The following is a 19,161-nucleotide window of genomic DNA, read 5'->3' as shown; positions in this document are numbered from 1 at the left end:
TTTTTCAAGATGACTAGAGATTCCAGATTCTGTGTTCAAGGAACTTTCAAGTAATTTATTCTCCCCAGAGTCAATCACCTATTTTGGGGGACATCATTTGGTGGTAGCAGTAGCGAGGGGATAATGTTAGGGAAAAGGAACCAAGATCCTGTGTATGAACGTAGCTGAGAACCCAAAGTGATGAGTCCCACAGAAATCTTAGTTCTGTATATCACAGTCACTATAAAAGCGGGATGGGGGCTTTTCCATGCAACTTCCCTAGAAAAAGAGAACCAAAGGTGGTGTATGTGGGGGAACAGCCCTGGAAACCCTAAACAATAGAATGGGTAACTCAAAATTGCACAAAAAGAGCCTGAGGTAAGGAAGATCTGGCAGGCAGCACAGACCGATCTTCAGGAAAGTTTACATACTCCCACGGGGAGCAGAAGATGATCCGATAAAGGCATCTCCGACGCTCACCTCTCCAGGGGGGATCGGTGAGGCAGGGCACCGCTTTGGGGAGAGGAGGCCGGGCAGGGGCCCGCCGCAGCGACAGGCGGGGCCTGACCCCCTCCCCCCACGGAAGGCCTACTCAGGGGGGCTCGGCGGGACCCGGGCCTCCCCGGGGAGGGCGATGCCCCCCTTCCCCGCCACATTTTGAGGGAAACGGGACTCGCAGACAAGGGGGGGCGGATCCTCCGGGAAGGAGGGAGTGGGCCGAGGCGGGCGGAGCGAGCCGCTGCCCGCCGCTCGCGAGGAGGCGGGTAACGGCAGCGGGGGGCAGGGGCCCCCTGAAGAGGGGGCGCGGGGCGCCGGGACCCTCCCGAGGGCGGACGGGCGGCTCGCCCCGGCCCGGGGAGGGGCGGCCGCCGGTGGCCCGGCAACGGGAGGAGAGAGCAGGGCGCGCGGCCCGGCCGGGGGGCGTCGGGGGGCGGCAGGGCCGGGGGAGCCGTGCCTGCCCCGGACGGGCGGTAAAGAGGCGGCTGGGCACTCGGCCGGTCCCTCAGTCACTCACCCGTGCGGGCGGGCGCGGCGCCGGGGAGAGGAGCAGCTCGGGGACACCCCTACCCCCCGTCACCGCCGGTCGCTCACGGCCGCTCGCTCGCCGGGACCTTCCCTTTCATTCGGGGCAGGGGACGCTGCGCCGCCGCCGCCGCCGCCGAGCGCAAGCACGCACGCACGCACGCACGGCACGCACGCACGGCACGCACGGCGCGCTCGGGCCGCGACGCCGCGACGCTGCGGGGCGGCGCCCGATTGGCGCGCGAGGCGGCGCGGCGGGAGCACGCCGGACCCTGCGGCCTTCTGCGCACGCGCGCCTGAGCGCGCCGCTGCCCTCCCCGCTTTTTTCCGCGAGGCCGTGGGGCGAGGGGAGCGACGAAACGGAAGGCGGCGGGGGCGGAGCGAGTCTGCGCGTGCGCAGCTCTCTCCTGCGGCCGTTGGAGATGCCGGAGGCGCCGAGGCCGCGCAGGCGCAGTTAGCCCCAGGCGCGCAGCGAAGCGCCTGCGCAGAGCCTCAAGGCGGGCGGGGAAGGGGAGCGGCGCGCGGAGGCCTTGCGCATGCGCACGGCTCTCCGGCGCTGAGAGGCCGCCATTGGGTGACGGGCTCGAGGGCGGCCGGCGCTGCCTCAGCGGGCGGTCGTGCGCCAGCTGCTGGGAAGGCAGCGAGACGAGGCACGGTTCCCCCGGCCCCAAGCTGCGAGCCCACACCCGCCTCGGACTTGCAGTGGGAGGGGAAAGGAAACCAGGGCTCTAGCCACAGGTTTTTGGCCACAGCTGCTATGGGTAGCGCTACGGGCCACCAAAGAAGGGCCTCTCTGGGCTAAACGTTGTACCGAGGCAGCAGAGCAAGGCTTCGGCTCCAGGGCTTACAGATAAGACGAGGCAGAAAAGGGTATAAGCCGGTATCTGGCCAGTATTTGTGTTTGGGAAATGGTGGGAGGTGTTACCTAAGTTAGAGCTCTTTTAAGAAATGAGAGAAATTAACTGAGCAGGACAACAGGTGGTAAGAAAAGCAAGTGTGGAAAAAAAGCTGAGGTACAGCAGTGATCCGAACAAATCCCTGTGTGATACTGCACATTAAAAACAGTCTTAAATAAGAAGTCATTACTGCACTGCCCATTTCCACAACAGCTTTGATCATATGCTTTTCTTTTACCTTCTACCAATACTACATAGCAGGGAGAGCAAACCATCACCTTGATCCTAGTTCCCAGCTGGTTTCCCGCCCACCTGTATCTTGCTCAGAGGATCCTTAGGAAAGGTGTGGTGAGGAAATATTTTGTGGCCACATCTATTTCTTCACTGTCAGCCTAGAGAATTCTAAAGACTTTTCTCTTTTGATAGCCATAGCAGCAAAATGATTCAAAATGCTTATAGAAAATGGGCTGTCATGCTGAACTGATACAGAGTAAAAAACATTTCTTATTCAGATCACTCTGAGCTGTAGGCGTATACTACTACTTAGCAGATACACATTATATACACGTGTGCACACACTGTACAACTGTTCTGTATTGAGACAAACTGTTGTAGACATTATGTCAGCAAAAGTGCTTTCTTTGATGTGTTTTCTTTGCACAGTAGCGGTGATTTTAAAATACTGATATTGTGCTCATTGATAAGAGCACCTGCATTAGGAATATCTTCCTTGTATAAGAATAAATCAAACTGATTAAGCACTTTTACTGTGGCTAACTTTTTTAATTATTTTGATTTGAAAAAAGCCTATTATATGCAGTTGCTGCAATAACTAAATAGAAAAATATGAGACAAGGAGATTGCATATCCTTCCCAAACAGTAAGAAACAAAAATAGTATTTTTTTCATGAAGTGGTCATCATATTTTATGTGTTCAGTCAACCTGCGTTACGCCATGGTGAGAGACTCACATACTGACACATTTATATATTTAATCTGCTGCCATTTTACCTCGTTATACATAGAAGATTAACACTCCTATTACTACAGAAATTATTCTGCAAGCTTATTTTATACTTCATGAATAAAAAGTTTTCATTTGTTTCCAGAAACGATTTACGCTGCATGTCTTGAGAACAGCCTTTCCTTTCTCTTTGGTATTCTTTGATTTTTTAACTTTGTTAGTGGATGTTCACTGAGTATCAGCTAATGGGGAAAAAAAAAGCCACAAAGACAATAGTTTTTTTGGCTGAAAAGACATTCTTTTTGGTGATCATGCTTCCTTCCCAAACCAATAATATTTGTCCCTCTGGCATTTATTTTTATCCTCCTTTTGCATAATGAATTTTAAAAGGTAAAATTTAAAAAAATACCCAATAAGGATAATTGTGATTATAATTTTATTTGGCTCCTGTGTGAATACATGCTATGCAGCATGTTGCTGTATAGCCCAGGCACCTCCAGAGCCAAGCAGAAAAAGGCTTCCGTGGAGGACCCTACTGATTTCATGCTCCAATAAAGGGCTGAGAATCAAAGGTGTGGAATGCATGATGGAGCGGGGGCCGGGGCCAACATTTTGTATGCATTATAAGATACTGATATTTAGTCTTATGTTATTTCTGATTTTCCAAGCACTAACATATTTTCCTTTCTTTCTAAAGGAACTTAAAATTAACATAGCCAGTTACTTCATTCTCTTACAGCACAGCATTTAAGAGCACTCTAGGGATGCTGTACCTCACATGAATACTGAATTCTGACATACTTAGTTTTTACGGAGAGGCTCAGCAAAGAAAACAAATTAATGAGTTTTGGAAACAGCATCTCCAGCTGCTTTAATTTACAATTTATCACTGTAAATTTTTACAGCCAGAGATTCCATGAGTAGTGGTCACATGCAGCAGCATTACAGTTTTGTTCCTAGTTACTAATGACTGGTTTTAGCCAGCCAATTGACTGCAGTGGCCAAATGACAACACAAGGAGATTCTAACTTTATGTTAAGATATTTTACTGTGTTGGCAAGGAGCCCAGCAGGCATTAGCAACTACAGGAGCAAACAGGACTTCTTAGTGCCTTCTGTTTGGCAAGCTCATCACCCACAAACTCAATTATTTACTTTCCTCCATTTCAAGAAAACAAGAAATGTCATAATCAAGAATCTAAAAAGACTGAAATTAGAAAATAGAGCTTGTCATTTGTTCACAGATATAGCATTAATCCATTTGCTTTATGAAGCTCAGGCTTACATAGAAACCATTCATCTTTCACCAAAGACGATCAGTTTTTTCGATTTTCTATAGCCCAGCTGTAGTGGAATACATTTTACAGTGACTTCAGTGTGTGCAGCTAATTTTTTTAGTTAAAATTATGGGAAATAAAACCTCATTTATTTCCCACAGAGCTGTGCCTGACTAAAACAAAATACAAGCATTGTATAAGCTCTGTAAGAACGTATCAGAGAGGCTATTTAAGATTTTAGAAGCAGGTTGAATCCTAAAAAAAAAAACTTTTGAGCTCCTGCATTTCCTCTACATGTTTTAACTACAGTCCAAACAAATGCAGTAAGACAAATCTTACACCTTCCTACAGTATAGTTTTACATACAGGATGTAATTGACATTAAACAAGATGAGATCCGTATCATCTCTTCAAGGCTGGCAGCTTCCAAGAGCACAGCCAAACAGCTCAACCAAAACCCCAGCTACTTGCTTAAACAACCCTCACGTTCTTAGTATTTGGACAACGCTTTGAACCTTATTAATAAAGGCAATGTGTTTACAGGGTGAGATTTCAAGACGAACACTGCCAGATTGGTTTTCAGGATATACACAAAAAGCTGATCATGAGAATTCAGGAGAGAAATCAAGATAAATGATGACGAATGGAAGACGGTCTGATAAAAGAGCCTCGTGAAATACTTAGCTTTCTTGCAGATAGCCCCACTTCTAGCTCAGCAGAAAATAAAAAGGTTCCTATGATTTTATTAAAGGACATTCAAATGTAATTTTAAAATGATAATAAGTAGTGTTGAACATACAACCTAGTTTGTATGCAAATATGGACATCAAAGGCTTGTGCTAAGGGAAGTGTGTCCACCAAGCCTTAGGATCTACCACAAAACACCACAGGCAAGCAAGTCTTTACTGTTTTCTGTGCTTTTAATATAAAACAGCACCTCAATTTAAAGCTTTAGAATAATTCTCCAGCAATATGCATATATACTTAATTGCATTTGCTTGTTTTTGTACAAGATTGTTAACTTACACTCTTTTATTCTCAAACAAATATGAAAGTTCCAGTCTTTAAACCTAAACTGAAACAAAAAAGTTCCTATAAATCTCCTTGAAAAAGAACAAATGTTGCCAATAGTGACGGAAACCTTATTTATTTTACCACTGATTATTTTAGCATAAAGATACATACAAGGTACTGCATTCAGAGTCCTGAACTAGTTCCTTTCATCTTCAAGAACTACAAAACAGATGTTCCTTACTCAATTCACATTAATTGAGTTAAAAGCACACTTCTGCAGACAATGCTCTGGTACAGCAGCATGTTAGTTCTAAGAGATATTACAGTGTGCATTAATGTGTGTATTTATAAGGACATTATTTTAGTGTTCACTCACCTTAATGTATGTATTTGCTACATGACACTAATACTGTTCTGTTATTTTGGGACAAAACAATTCAAGTATTCTGTTAGTATAGAAGCAGGTGCTTTCCACTGATCTATGTCCATTTTTGTCTTTCTGTAAGGATTAAACAAACCAAAAAGACAATTTATATTTTGAGCTTTCACATGATTTGTGCTGTACCCATAATTAGGATCTCATGCTACAAATCATGGCCAAACATCTCTGCAAGATGAATGTCACTTTATTCGCTTCTATCTTGTCCATACAGATGGCAAAGGCTTATGAGCAGGAGTTGCTTCTTTCTACGCATTTATACAGTGCATAGCATAGAAGTGTTCTGACATCTCCTAGGGCCTCTAGCACTACTGCTAGACAAGTATTTAAGAGTTAACATTTTCAGATGTATGGACAGAAATTTACATATCAATTATGGTTGTAAAAAATAATTCACCTCATTCCTCATTTAAGGATGTCAGATTCATTTTTTAGATTTCTTACCTTCATTATGGTGTCTTGTGGAGTTAAGCGTTATATCTACTAAATTGGTTTTGCTACCATAGAATTCACAAACTGATTTTTATAAAGGAGATGAACATTACAAACTAGTTATGTTATAATAAAAAGACAGGATGCGAGCAAGAAATAAAGAGTCTTACATCATTTATGAGATGTGAAATAAAAAATAATTGTTCAGATTCTTCTTTTTGAGATGCAGAGAACTGCATTAAAATGAAGGCTCTCAGTACTAATATCAAAAACACTGGATTTCATAGAATTTTAATTCTGAAATTTAAAGAACATTTTTAAACAAAGTAAATATGAAGAGGATTAATACAAGTCATACTTATTTTGATTTATGAGGTAGCTAATTTACACTCCACTCTTGTTTTAGATACACAACAGATGTTTGTGGTTACAATCACTAACTAGAACATACAAGCTGTTGAGACCAGAGGTAAGATAAATTTAAAGATTAGTGAAGGACAGCTACATTTTAGAAACATTTGAGTTCTAGTATTTTAACTAACACTTTCCATGTTATACTATTACAGAAATAGTTAATGATATTGTCATTTAAATCACCATCTTTAGGTTTCTGAATTAAACTAGCTAAATTCATTGGATGGTTCTTAAAGCTACTGCCAGAGCTATTGTTTCAAGCCATCTGTGGCTTAAGGGAAATCATCCCCTCATTTTACATTCAATATACTGTGAAGACCCTCAGCGCTTCCTTAAAAATAAACAAACAAATCTTAGACTGCAGACCTCACTTTTAACCTAGAAGAGTATTTCACTGCTATGAATTTAATACACCCTGGTGTTTCTCAAGTGCCAGAACTGTCCAAAGTATGTTCTTTACAGAGAGACCATAAAGCTACTTTAGACCAGCAGCTCCCAAACTTTCTGAATTAATAAATACAGTTTGTCTCTTACTATGTTAGGGATTGCTATCAAACTGGTAACTGAAAACACTGGCTTGTGAGTATCTGTAACGGCCTTGAAGACCATCCTCCAAGAATACCTGCATTAGGCCAATGAAACACCCAAATATATGTAAAACCTGATTATTAGAATGACATTCAGAGTTAGACATTGAAAAATTAGTGAACACAACATTCTTGTCAAAATTCCTCAAAATAGATGTTCTATCTGTAATATTTGGGACTTGGAATTTTGCATATCCTCAGCTAATGTCTTTTAACACAAAGAATTTACATTCTTATCCGTCTAACTCACAAACAAAGTGCAGTTGAATGATCAACTGTTTCACAGTTTTCAACCAGATCAGCAACATGATCTGACACACTTCAGAACAGCACTAGTGCCAAAGCTGGGGAAAGACAGAAACACATTGCTAGGGAGGCGACTATCTCAGTGGCAGCACAGTCCTAGATGGATTTAAGCCAGCTGTGTGAAAGACATTTTTTAGGCTATTTTTTAAACTATGATAGGACTCTCTTTGGTTAACAGTCGAGGTCAGTCTGTTGCCTGGAAACCCACCTGGCCATCCCACATAGCTTTCTGAGAGCCTCAAGCTCTCCCTTTGATTAAAGGTGAGATGCCTGATTATTCCAAAAGTACCAGTGATCAGCAAACTGGCATCTATCACACAACAATGGGATATGACTGACTTCCTGCCATATCTTGTCACAGATGCTGTTGGCCTCCAGCTTAGCTGATAAAAAACAACCTGCATAGCTCTCAATTACTTTACACTTCGGCAACAATGTCATTTGAATGCTTCATACCAGCTAGACAGAAAAGCTCTAAACAAAACATAAACACTGCCACCACGTTTTATTGCAGCATCTATGGTTTTCTGAAAGAAAATTGTGGACTTTCCAGCAAGTTACATCAGCACTACTATGTAGTCTTTATGGTTTACTGTTAAATACATGGTCAACAGCACAGAAGTATCTCAATATCGTCCAAAGTGCTTTCCCATTTTCAGTGATACTTAAGAATAATTGTCAAAACCAATAATGTGTGTTGCCTTTGTATTCTTCTATCTATCTTAGAGTTGATAAAATTTAGTTATCACATGAACTACTGCCTGGCAGGAACCCAGCCCTCTCACAGAGGTAAAGCAGAAGCCTGTAACAGTACGTGTGTGTGGCCTAAAACTTCTCAGAATTTTACAGTTGGTATCAAACAGTTCTTACCAAATGTTTTTTAGCTCATCACTTCATATGAACACTACACTGGAGTTCTCAGCAACCTATTAAATTCAAGTCTAAAAAATGAAAAGCAATTCTCAATGCAAATAAGCTGTGAAATATATTTGAAAAGCAATGTATCATTTACAAATTATATTTTATGATCTTTCTTCTAGCAGTAACTATCACACTAACAATATGACATCTGGGACATTGAGAATATTCAAACTTGATAGTCTAGCCTAAGGGCTACAGTAAGCTTTAATAAGAGTATAAAGTCATCATCTTGAGTACCATTTAACACTGTTTCACTTGCCACAAATCAAAGATGGGACACTATTTTAAAGACCCACAGATGAGATTCTCTACTAATGTATACTGCAATACTTCCACAAACTGAACCCGAATATGAATTCTCATAAAGTCCCTGGAAGTATGAAGAATCTCTGTTTATCAGATTAAGTACAATGTTGGACATTTCACTTCAAAAGAGTAAGCTTTACCTCAAACACATTAAAAATACAACAGACTGTAATAGTGTCAAACGTGTTTATCTCACCTTATTTATGTAGGCTAATTTGATGACATCCTCTACACAACAAACAGCTGGAAATAAAGCCACTGAAGCGTTTACACAACCAAGCAACCCCTTCCCCCCTCCGCTCCCTCCTTCCCCAAATCAATCACTTCAAACAGGTTTTAAATGAAGTTAGGTTATAAACTTGTTGCAGGTTTCTCCTTCCACAACAGGCATGATGAAAGAACGTATACACTGGAAAAATTCTGCGTGTGGTAACAAGGACCCCAAGGACCGAAAACAGCAAATGGCCAAACTAGGGAGGCAAGTTAGATAGCTTTACTGTGGGGAGAGGCGGGGGGGGGGGGGGGGGGGGGAGGAGGCGGTGTTTGTAGCAGAGGAGTCAGGGAGGAGATTAGTTTTCATTTGTTTTAGCTTTAAGTCAAACAGGCTTCTAAATCACCGACAGAGACATGAACACAGGTCTGACTGCGTTTTTGGGAGGCAAAGGGAAAAGACAGGCAGCAAAGATGCTCCCAGCCAGGAACAAACACAGTTTTGCTTTACAAAAGAGATGAATACCCAGTTGTGCAGAGCTCAGATCTCCGCACAGCAGCATGCAGAAGACAAGCCTCACAGGACAGGACAAAGGCCAAAAGGAAAGCTGCTTCAGCCTCTGAATGGGACACTTCTGCTTAAAATATGCCAAGCCATTCTGCAGTCTCCCCTCCTGCAACCACTTACCCAGCTCAGACTTGACTGTAGTACAGCTGCAATTAAAAACAAAAAGAAAAAAAGAAGTTTGAATCTGTGCTGTGAAGTAACATTAACTTTCTTGAACCAGTTGTCAGTTCTCTCAATCTGACTCTTCCTAGTTGTTTTGCAAGTTTGGACCCCCCCCCCTTTCCTCCTCCACCTCCCCCAGATACCATCTCTTTATGGGGTAGTTTGGTCCTACAGCTTCTTATAACTTGATTTTTTTTTTTTTACGCTAGCCATTGTTTAATTACTACTTTGAAGTCAATTTAGCAGGAAAAAAAAACTAGCTTAAGGTGGCTTTTTGCATCCCCACCAAGCTATTCAGCAGGGCATTCATCCAGGATACAAAACTGGGCTGAAGCTTTAGGAATTGAATGGACCACTCCAGTAGAGATTTAATTTCCATGAAAATCCTCCATGAAAATCCACTCACTTCTCTTAGATCTGACAGACAAGCAAAGACTAGCCAATACCTTTGAACTGAGTAATTTTTAGATGTATCCCACCCCTTTTTGCCCCCCCCCCCCAGTAAATATGAATTGCTGGGGCTCAGAGTGCCCTGGTGGATTTTAACACTGTGTTAAATGTTTTTAATAACTAAACTTAGGTTGCTTACAGAATTTAGCCCCAAAGCTATCTGTTTGCCAGTTCTTCCCATTACAGGTAATTAAATTGAGCAGCCTTCTCAAAGAATAAAAAACCACGCGTATCACAAGGCGCCCATCTCACCACATGCATTCAGGAAGGTGCTACACAGAAAAGTGCTGTCTCAGTCAGAAAATAAAACCAAAGGAAAAAACAAAATCACCCCAAACCTTGTTTTTTAAATGATGTATTAAAAATTGGTGATGTACAATCTACCACACGTGGCATTTAATTTCACTGGGCGTATGCAAAGCTAAGCTCTTACCCTAAACAAGGATAAGCCTCATACTGCAGCACAGGGTGCTTTTGTTGCTGTCAGCTTTATTGTAAGTATTATAATACTTTATTAAAAGTATTTTAATAATAATTAAAGCTTTATTAAAAATTGCAGTTTGAATGCTTCAATTAACTCAATCTTAAAATCGAATACACTTGACACAAGGTACTTTTTAGCCAAGTTTTCTTTCCTTTTTAAACCATTTCCACAAAACCTAAGCTTTATCACCCATAGTCAAAAGATGGAGAGACACCCGTCATCAAACGAAGCGAAGCCGGCCAGCCCGATCCCCTCAGCCCCCTAATAAACGACGTGCTTCACCAAGACTGAACATTTACCAAGCCGTTCCCGCCGCTGGCGCCGACCTCGTGGAGGAGCCCAGCCGCCTCCTGCCGCTGCGCCACTGCTGCCGCCACCGCCTCCCCCATTTCGGGCGCCCGCCTCCATTTTGCGGCGGCGGCGGCGGCGCAGCACCCCCTGCTGGGCGCCCGCGGGGCGGCGCTGGCCGTTGGCGCTGTAATGGCCGCCGGGCCTGGTGGGCTGGGCGGTGGGAGAGGAGGTGTCAGCACCTCTGCTCTGGGCGGTTGCACGTTTTCTGTTATCGCAGTGATTTTAATAAGAATATGTAATGTCAGTTGCTTACACCCAACTGTTGCGTGTGCCAAAATGGCTTTATTCAGCATTTGGCTGTGAGCGCCTCAGGGGGTGAGGAGGAGACGCCTCTGCCCTCAGGCCGAGTTTCACAGCGGCGGCTTATGTGAGTGAGTGTAAACCAGCGCCCTGTTTCCAGAGACTCGCTCTCCGGAGGGAGTGTGCAAAGTCCATGGCACGAGAGTCCCGCAGGATGCTCTGCCCCGGGGTAAAGCAGTTACCCACAGCGCAAAGCTTTTAACAAGATGCTGTTTCACTGTTAGGTTTCTGTAAAAAATCAAAAAGTTTGACATTTCATTAAATCAAAAAAGGGTTTAAAGGTACAAACCCAAATCAAATGGCAAACTTTTTTTACTGCAATTGAGAAGAACTATTTGAATTTTTTATTTTTAGAAAACATGTACCTAAAGTAACCGAATGCATTACTTGGTGTTTGTGCCAAAAATGTTTCCTAAGTATTTCTAAAGCTTTAATATTCCTGACATGCCAAACCTTTTCATCATTTAGCTCACTTTTAATGCTAATTTACACTTTTATTTTCCTGTGAGTAACACATACTCACCTTTTCTATGGTAGTCCTATTTCTAAGCTTATGTTGCTGTTTTAACTTCTTAAAGTCCTGTTGTAAATCTTTGTTCTTTGGATTTAAATTAAGAGTTTCTTTTCTTGCCTGGGGCAAGTCTTCATTTCATCTTCTTAAGTTTGCTGATTTTTCACATAAGTCGTCTTTCAAACCTTGAAGCTCAAGACCTTTTTTAAAGTTTGCCCTTTGACTCTGTTTTAACTGGATAGTTTTGCAGCGAACTTCATTCTTAGAATTTAAAGAGTTCTTGTTCGGTGTTTTCAAAGTCCACTCGTAATTTTTTATATTTAGTTTTGAGTTCCACTAACTGTGCACTCAAGAAGGACAGATGAAGTTTCAGAGAAACTCATTCCAAATGGTCCTTGTGCATTTCTTGTTGCAAAGCTGCTAATTCCTTTGCATTCCAGGCACAATGACTCTCTGTTTCCTTTAAGCTTTCTTCAGTTCCAACATCTAAATTACCAGCCCCACAGCAGGCAGAATCCCCTTGTTTCCTCCTTTGAAATGTTTATCTTTGCCCCTACCAACTTAGATTCATATTCTTGAACAATTAATTTGGGAAAATATTCTCTCGATCCTTTTTTTCTTCTTACAATTTTGTAATTGCCATATTGTAGGGTTTTTTTTTTACACTCTCTTTGCTCTTTCTAAAGCCAGTTTTTCAGACATCAGTGATTCAGATTGATTGGCCTGACCAAAAAAGTTATGTGCACTGAAATTAGGAAAAAATAACTCCTCCTCTCAGTGCTTTCTCTCCATTCCTTAGATTTGTTTCCTATCAAAGGAGAAAAAAACCAATTGTTGAGTCAATAAACTTTGATGCAAATGCTGATACTTTTGTTCTAAAAAGACTTAAAGCTTTTAATACGTTTCTTCAGGTTACCAGTTCTTATGTAAGGTGACTCACACAATAGTGAGTTTATATACAGTATAAGTAAGGGTTTTAGCAAAGTTACAGCTAAATACCCTACACAGGAACTCATTTGTATTTTAGCTGATGATATAATATTAAACTAGTTTGTTGGAAGAAACATTTTAGATCTATATTTTTTAAAACCAAACAAATGTGTATAGCTCATGTATGAGGCAAATCTTATTTTTTAAATTAAGTAGGTTTTATAGGAGAATATTATTGAACATACGTTTATGGAATGAGGACTACAGACCATATTTATTGTAACCTGACTTCTTTGTTTAATCGCATCACCGCTCAAGCTCTTCAAAGGTACTTACTTTGTTTTAACATTCACACTGGGGTCTGAATATATGCAACAGTGCTGTGCTTTAGATGCTAGGTGTTAGTTAAGAACTGTGAAGATGTCAGACCTTATTACGGTGAACTACTGGAAAGCTATACATAGTAGAGACAGGCGATATATATGCTGCCTCTGGTAACCCTGACAATTGCCCTTTAATCATGACCTACCAGATTCCTGATACTCCAGTCATAGTCCATTCTATGCATACAAACTGGGCAGAAACAATTACGCAAAATCATTTAAGTTTTGCTAGAGAAGCAAACTTCAATAGGAATTTAGTGGCATCTCCAAATATATATTACTAAAAACTAAATCAGATTATGAATCAAAATCTGTAGAAATCTGTAGAGGTGAAAAATATGCTATTTACTCAGAATTATTTGTTCAGATATGTTTCATTGCACCATACTTACTGAACTGAAAAGATAAAGCTCGGTTTACTTTGCTGTTATGAAAGTTAAAATTATATCTGGATTTGCATTAAAATCCAATAAGAACAACAGCATGAGGTGAAATGTATTGAGGCTTATGGTAAAAGTTTGGCTATTAGGATTGGATAGCCTAAGTAAGTATCATTTAAAATTTTATGAGTAGAAATATAAACTGGATATGAACAGGATCTTGATACAGGGGTTATACTTACGGGTGAAGAAAGGTAATTACTAAATGATAATAAAAGCAGTAATATTTCACTTAGCCGAAATCAAACAACTGGACAGTAATGAGTTCAGAGATGCTTTATTATATGCCAAGGATGATTGGCATTTGATCTGAGTAAAAATAAATTGATATGCAGCTACTCCAGGAAGGATGTGTTCCAGCTTGACTTCCACACAGACTTCTCACTGATATTACAGGCATATCAGGGTAATTTGAAGGAAGTTTAAAGTCCTAAATTTCTGTTCTGGTTGACTGAGGAATCTGTCTTCCTCCTCTGAATGATTTTCATCTTCCTGATCTAACAGTAAAAAAGTACTGCAGTTGCTTCAGTCCTGTTTCTAATGAACAGATATCTCCATTACAGAGTTCATTGCTATGCTAGTGATTAAATTTATCCAGAAAGACAGTCTAAATGTGGAATCATACTGGTCAAGATCTTGCTAATCATAAGAGAATGGCAGCCTCACCTAAAGTTGTCCTTTCAGAACAAGAGTGACATACACTAACAGTGTACCTAACAAACTTACAGCCTGTTCTGCAGTGAAGGGTTGCTCGTCTTTAGGGCTATTAGAAAAGAAATTCAGGGCAATACATTCACTTAACAAGTTAGAAACAAAAATGCAGTTGTATTAAAAATAATTACATAAAATTTAAAAGCTGTTAGTTATGCATTATAATGCTAAGCTTTGAATCATTCCAACTGTGTATTCTAAAAATCAGCTCCAGACTTTCGAAACTTAGGATTTCTGACCACATTACCAATGAATACAAATAGTCATGACACATTTGTTTCATAATAAAAGTATACTGACTTCCACTGCAGCAAATAAACAAACTAAAAACAAACAAAAGATTTACATTTAATTAACACTGAAGGATGCAATTTTCAAATGCACTGAGGATGTAGTATCATGTAAGGAAAAGGAATACTTATAATTTCCTCCCCTGCATCTTGGCTGTACTTTTCTGTATCTTTTCTTGCTCAGACTCTAGCAATTGCTTGATGCCATAGTCATCCAGTTCAGCTCACTGATCCATGGAAAATTATATTTGGGGAGTTTGTTGTTTTCTAACAAGTCAGCAAGATGGACCAACTCCCCTTCTACTTGCATGAGCACTAGGGGCAGGAATAAGCAGCTGCAGGAGAGCAGCAGGACAACCCTTTGTATTGGCATCCTACTTTTACACTGAACTAGGCATAAAGGAAACTACCGTAAGCACCAATCTGTAAACCTGGTATGCCCCAATGACCTCAACAGGAAACATAGAAAGTAACTGTTAATCTCAAAACTCTGGATGTTTGTCCGATAAGCCACTCTCACACATTTGTGAGACTGTCATCAGGTATCGCACAATCTACAAAAACATTTTGTACCAATAAAATTGCCTGATAAATTGATTATAAGTGAGAATCATAACAGTGAGAGCTATAGCAACAATATCCCCAGTAGGGTACAGGTACTATGTGTAGCTCAGTCCTCATCTACTACAGAAGTAAATTCTACCAGTTACAAGCAACTGGCGCGGTTTATAACTCCCTTTGGAATGGCCTCTATTTAGACTGGGGGAATATTACACTGGTGCCCTCGGTTTTACATTAGCAAATCCTCAAACTATCCACCGTCAGGATTAGTAGAAGTAAGAAAGAAGGGCTTGAAAACAACACAGATAAATTTCAAGGCCACTTTTCATTGCCTAATATTGAAGTTTCTAGAATTCCTTAGGCACTCATGTATTTATATCTGAGCATAATGCTGCCTTTAGTGGTTTTAACCTCCCCACACTCAGCTGAGGAACTATGTGGCTGTGAGTAAGAAAGTGGAGTGGGGAGAAGCATGGGCAGCAAGGCTGTCTCCTCTGAACTCAGATACCTGTGTGATTTCCTGGCTTTAGCCATTTATCTGGGATCTGTAACACAAAGGTAAATGAAATCAGGTCTCTGTCTAGATCTAGGATCATCTCTTTTCCTCTTTTCACAGGCCTGGTCTCAAGTACAGATTTTGCATGTGTTTAACCTCAATTTTGAGTCCTACCATCAAACCCTTAAGTTTTTGCCAGTTAGTTAAACTGGCTCTTCAAGTGGTACAGGTCCTGTACAGGTGGTGCAGGACTTGCCTGGCCATTACTCTGGTAATCTTGCCTGTTCTCCAGCAACAACATGCTGATGCCCCTGATTCTGCAACTGCAGCTACTTAGATTGCAGACTTAACGCCTGGGATTGGCAGCCTGTCCTCTTTGGCTTGCCCTAAAATGTTTTTTCTTACATTATATTGTATTAGCTCTGAGCTAAAATGGTAACTAAGGAGGGCAAGAGAAGAGGGAAGGAGAAATTCATCAAGTTTCCTGCTGCAGCCTGATCTCAGAGGAAGTCATTATTTCCTGCAGCTTGGGGCAGAGGAACACTACAAGCCAGCTGCATAGTTGCTTCCAGAAAGATACTTATTTAGATAAGTGAAAAGCTGGGTATGACTGAGCAAAGAGCAGTGCTGAACAAGGCAGGAAAGAACAACACCAGCCCTACCAGAAAATCAGAAGTCAACAGATCTGCCATTAGTATGTAGTGTCATCTGTGTGTGTGCCATCATGATGGACATTGCCACTGCAAAAGCGTGGTTTATCTACAATCAGTCCCTGTATTTCTGGAGTCTCCTTTTTTCAGTCTAATGACAAGCACGTTGCAGAAAAGAATACAGGGGATCTGGACCTCTCAGACATCCAAGAACTATTTGTGACTGAGGTAAATCAGACCTATACCCCTAATGATACAGGAAGACTCTGGTAGGTTTATTTATCTTTTTTCTTAATTTTCTTCATTTCCCTCACCCCTTCCCTCACATGCTTTCTCCATCTACATGCCTTCCCCTCCATATTTCCTTCTTTCCTAGAAACAGTATTTGCCAAATGTCTCCAGGCAGGAACAAAGAGTTTGCATTTTGAAGTAGCTGTTGTATTTTAGGAGCGTGCTCTGGCAAAACAAAAAAAAAAAAGCAAGAATTAGAGCCTACTTCAAGCAATAGAAATACATTCCAAACTGTTTCAAACAATTTCTTCCATTTGACATTTTTTTCTAGCAACAGAACAAAGATTCCAACAATAAAAAATAGTTACAAGCTAGTAACTGATAGTGTGAAGAAAATACTCAGAAAAATGAAAATAATTCACAGTTTCTCATGAGCAGATCCAGGGCAGTCCACAATACAAGGCCAAAGCTCACTGCAGGGCAGCATGCAGAATGATAGCCAACAATGCATGGGATGCTTCTCCTCACTGCCATTGCGTGCTCACAGGAAAGAGGTCCTGCAAGAGCAGTGACAGCCATGTACAAACTCTCTAGCAGGACTATATAAAACAGCAAAAATGCATCTGCTGAATCCATGTTAGCTAAAGCAAGTTTAAGGGATTATTGCTATGATCAGAGTTATTCTGGATTGACAGCACTGAACTGAGCGAAACAACCAGTCAAACCACAAACAGTGTTGTAGCATGAATATAAACATCTTTTTTATATTATTTTTAATCAACTGTTTTCATCACTGATAACCCTGTTTTCAAGCTGTAAAAACAAAAGACTGGAGAAAAAGAAAGAGACATTTTTTTGTTCCTTTTCTAGGGCAGTCATCTTTCTCCCTCAGAAGTGCTCTCCTTTGGAAACATGGACCAGCCAAAATCCATTTGAGATAAGCAAAGCTAAAATAATAATAAAAATAAATCCAGTATACTAATGGATCAACATCTCCTATACTCTACCGAAAGAACAGGTGACTTGGTGACCTACTTTTCTCATTTTGCTCTACCATGTTGCAGTTGGCCCCGCACTGGCCCCCCAAAATCAACTTCCATGCTTTTCCACATACTGTGCCTCCTACTATGGAGGAACTACTGTGGATATCTACAGAACTAGCTCATTTGCCACCTCCTAAAAACTTCGGTGGAAACTTCTGAAATTTGACAACAGTTTGCCTGCTGATACTTCCACCTGTCACACTGATAATTATTGTTTCCCTGTGTTACCCAACTTCCTGTATCTATCACTACCCAGATTGAAGGTCTTACGAAGGAAAATGCAGAGAGATCTGCAACTTGTTCTTCTGGAGAAGCATGTGCACACTGAACAAATTACTCTGTAATTAGCCTTGCAATCAAGACTAGTGTTGATTCTATTCTCTTAAAAATAGTATCCAAACTGCTCCTGGACTCACTGGCCCAACAAACCTCTGGAGCACGAAGCTGGAGGATTCTGTAGAAACACAGAGGACAGAAAATACTGCATCACTGACACACAGAACTACTGGAATATTTACAGGGAAAAGCCAAAACTGAATCATCATTAAGAAAGGCTATTTTGTCTTCTTTTGTACCCAAAGTTCTTCCAAAACTAGTTATTAGCAGTAAGAGAAGCTTTGAGTGCTGCCACAGAGGTAGTACTTCTTTCCAAAGACACAGAAATCTATCAGATAGAAAATATTTACAAGAAATTGGCAGTAAAATATCAGAAGAAACATGTCTGTCTTTTCAGTTTCTGGATTTCATAATGTGTGAGACTTTGTTTTATGCACTTACACCAACAAAAACCCAAAACCATGGAAGAAAAAAATCATACAGCAGGGGGATGAGGAACAGGATGGCACTGCATGAAGAGACAGAGAAGTCTCCAAATGTTTTCATTTTCCCTTTAGGAACTCTTTCCTAATGCACTGTTTCTGTTTGCACCATGAACCACATGTGAAATATGCTAGCCATTTTGCTTAATATTCTAGTGGAAGGTGTTTGGACGTTACAAATTATGAAGATGGCATGAATGCCTATGCAGAACAGAAGATCATCTGCTGCTAAATTTCCTGAGAGATGTCCTAGAGAGAAATTAGCCCCACTCACTAATTCTATTGAGTGACTCCATAGTTTTTCATCAATTCTGAAAATTCAGCAAGAATATTCTAATGTTTTTGGTCTGAAAAATTATAAATTGAGAATTATTGCCAAGATAAGGGAACCTTAAAATTTTTGCTATAACTAATAAAAATTGCCTAAATCAGAAACATTTTTTTCTGCAGCTTTAGGTAGTGTGTGGCACAAGTTCATCCCATATAAAATGCAAGAGATTCTGAATTATCAAGTCACAGCCTTTCAAAACATAGTTAGGAAGCTTTTTTGAACATTACAATGTAACTACTTCTTTTGAAATTTCATACGGGACTAAATATATTCAGATATTAAAGAATGCAGATTATGATGAATTTCACTGTAGATATTAGACACCAGAGGAAAAAAACATGTTTTGGAAAATTTGCAAAAGAGTCAAATGCAATTCAAAAACATCTCAAACACTTTTTATTATAATTTGCATGTTGAAATCATATTACCATGACTACCTATGGGAATCAAAGCTGCACTTACTTGAACTAGGATATCTTAATTTCATCTGAAAAAGTATTTAGGAAAGCAAATGGTTAGGAAGATAAGATGCAGAAAATAAAGATACCATTTGACTGGACACTCTTGCTGTTCTTAATCTGATTGCTGGAGATATTTGGACAAAAACTACAAACACCTGGGGGCTGCATGTGTGGATGCTATTTATCTTTAGGTCTTGTCCTACTACACAGGAACTCAGGCTCA

General features: G+C 40.8%; 1 protein-coding gene and 1 pseudogene across 7 annotated transcripts in view; both read right to left on the bottom strand.

The window, feature by feature from the left end:
• PHF6 (PHD finger protein 6) overlaps positions 1–10,823 on the bottom strand; it is a 35,467-nt gene extending 24,644 nt beyond the window's left edge. For 6 of the 7 annotated variants that reach the window (XR_009959596.1, XR_009959597.1, XM_062584839.1 and 3 more), the window contains exon 1: positions 995–1,131. The gene's annotated coding sequence lies outside the window, so the exon portion shown is untranslated. Of the gene's footprint in view, positions 1–994; positions 1,132–9,455; positions 9,482–10,730 lie in introns of those variants that run through there. The other variant, XM_062584837.1, reaches the window with a different exon arrangement.
• Positions 10,693–12,385, bottom strand: LOC134145489 (coiled-coil domain-containing protein 160-like; annotated as a pseudogene).
• Between the last annotated feature and the right edge of the window lie 6,776 nt (positions 12,386–19,161).

The sequence above is a fragment of the Rhea pennata genome, chromosome 11, assembly GCF_028389875.1.
Source record: "Rhea pennata isolate bPtePen1 chromosome 11, bPtePen1.pri, whole genome shotgun sequence".
NCBI classification, from domain to species: domain Eukaryota; kingdom Metazoa; phylum Chordata; class Aves; order Rheiformes; family Rheidae; genus Rhea; species Rhea pennata.
Note: the sequence above shows the minus strand (reverse complement) of the source record. Positions and strands in the feature narration are given on the sequence as shown.